Below are 2,760 nucleotides of genomic sequence, written 5' to 3'. Positions count from 1 at the left end.
CAAACGCTGCGCGCAGTTTCCGCACAACTGCGCGCACTCGGCTGTGCGCGCCAGGACCCGGGGACCGCGGGCTCCGTCACGGCGCAAAGAAGTCCAGGGGCCCGCCAGCTCCTCTATTCCCCGAAGATCCTCGGAGCTGGAGCCACAAGCCCCACCGTTCGTCCCCGAATCCTCGGCGCGCAGTGAGGTGCGTTCGTGGAGCGCCACCCGACCCGCGGAAGATCCGGCGCAGACCCAGCGCCAACACGAGCCGAGCGCGCCCGGCGCGCACCGACCGACCGCGTTGGCACAGACCTGGCTCTGTCAAAGCGAGAATCCGGCAAGGGTTCCCCTCCCCGCAGAAGTCACTGACAGTGCGAGCTTAGGTCGGGGACCTTGGAGAGCCTGGCACTGCACGGGAGGGGGCCTGTGCTGTTGGGACTCCTTGCCAATAGCGTCGCATCGTGCCGGAAATCGCGCTTGGCAGACGAAATCTCCTTTTCTTCTGTGGTTTATTTCTTCCTACACAGTTGGCTAACACTCTAAGAAGTTCACACCTTAAAAGCTAAATTCATACGTTGCAATGACATCTGAGAGTTGGTGATGATTCCAGGTTCTGCCTATCGGTTTTAGCAGATTCGACGTCTAATTCATTTGTACCTTCAAGTCCGAAGCCCGAATGCACTCTGCAGCATTTACCGAGCCCCTACTGTGTGCCGGCGCCGCTGGAAGTCTTTACAGTGCTGGCCCTGGAAGCGCTCACAATTTTTTAAAAAGCCGATCACCTTTTCCGATGGTCGTCACAGCCGCGGAGATTGGATTAATTGCCAGTGAATTTACCAGAGCAGATAGGAGTCGCTTGGGTTCCCCACATTTCTCCTGTTAAACAACAAAGGCTGTTGTGATTTCCCAAATTGATCGTGGCCGCCTAAGTCTAGCGCTGTCACCCTCTCCATGGCCTCTCCTTCAACTAATTCAGTTCCATGCGTTTAAGTTGGAATGAAATCTAAGTATCGCACTGTCCTTTCGAGTTGGTGAGTGGGCCTGTTCTTATATTCCTATTCTCTCTCTCTCTCTCTCTCTCTCTCTCTCTCTCTCTCTCTCTCTCTCTCTCTCTCAGTGTGTCCATGTAGGTATGGCGTGTGTCTCTGTCTTTTTCTGTCTGACTATGCCTGTGGCTTTGTGTGTTTACTGTTGTGCATGTAGCCTTGGTTGCAATGGTGACATTGATCAGTGTGTGTCTAGAGATTTACATTCATACATACTCTTTCTTTCCACCAGCATGGCCATCTTCTAAGTGTCTGATGACATTGTTTCCGATGCAAACTGTCCACTCGGGTAACTGTCTCAATTCTTCGTGTTGACACAATGTTTGAAAGCAGGAAAAGCTGTCTTTAGAAGAGCAGAGCTTGGAACTTGATAGAAGCTGACTGCTAAAATACTGCACAACTGCATAAGGAATTTCATTTTTTTTTTCTAAGAAAAAGTGCAAAACGAAGGTCTTTCGTGACGTCAACGGCATCACCTAGAAACCCTCCCGAAAATCAAGTAGTTAGAAAGATCAGAAGAAGGAAGTTCTGGATTGACATGGGATCAAATTTTCCAGCCATAAACCTAATGGGAAACCAAGGCAGGGCAGTAGAAAGCAGAAGGGCCGCCCCGTAGAGAAGTTAGGAGTGAGGCAGACTCTCAGCTGGCAGCCAGCCTTCAGGAAATTGCTACCTGCGGACAACCTGAGCAGCGTGAAGGGATTTACAGGTAACTCTGGGTAGGGAGGGGAGGTCAAGCTCTGCAAATAGCGGCTACCAATTGTTTTAAGAGTGAAAGTAACTGGCTGATATAGGTCTTTTGAGTTACCTAGTGATAACCCTTCAACGCCATGTTAGAGTGTGCTATAGTTATGCCATCGTGAGACAGAATGGGTACAATAAAATTCTATTGCTGGAGTTTTTTTTCCCCTTGAAGTTCTTTTTCTCTATAAATGAGAGGTCATGGCTTCTGAAAGCACAGATAACTCCAAAACCTAAAGCGAACGAGAATTTTGCATGCTGGCTGATGATATCCGTGTAAGATTCTTGTCCGCATCATAGAACACGCCGAAGTCTCACTTCTAGTGATAATTACACGTATAAAGTAGGAGCAATATTTCTGCTGTGATTTCTATCATTTGAATAACTTCCATTATTTTCCCGAAATCACAATGAGCCTGATTTCCAAAGGAATGGGTTTGAAAAATCACTTCTCTTTACACATGCTCTAAAAATTCAGAAGTTTCACGTTTCTAGATATCTCTAGAAATACTGCCAAATTAAAATCGATAAATTCCATGGAACTATTTCCACTTAAATAGTTCTAGAAACCAAATAAAAACATATAAAATCATCTCCAAGAGTTGTTTTTTTTTAATTAAAAATACTATGTAATTGAGCTTGTTGCAATAAATGCATGGTTTATTTTTATTTAATGCTGAAAGACTAATTTTCTAGGCCGGAGGTATAGTAAAATAGATTATTTCTCCTCTGGACGAGTTGGCCTTTCACGGGGATATAAACGAAAAGACTTTCTTAAAGCCCAAGCCAACTTCCCAGTCACCTTTTGTCCTCACGTCCAATGGAAGAGAAAGGGAAGGCCTAATGTGGAAATTTAAAGCGCTGCTTCTCAGCACCTGAGGCAGGTGAACTAGAGCAAATGACTTAATCCCTTTGAGCCTCTACTCACCTGTGACTGAGGGATAACGCCATCTCGCCATCTCTTGAGACAGTCACTAGGATTAAATAGAAT

This window comes from Pteropus vampyrus, unplaced genomic scaffold, assembly GCF_000151845.1.
Source record: "Pteropus vampyrus isolate Shadow unplaced genomic scaffold, Pvam_2.0 Scaffold52, whole genome shotgun sequence".
NCBI lineage: Eukaryota > Metazoa > Chordata > Mammalia > Chiroptera > Pteropodidae > Pteropus > Pteropus vampyrus.
The sequence above is the reverse complement of the archived record's forward strand: the minus strand, read 5'-3'. Positions refer to the sequence as shown.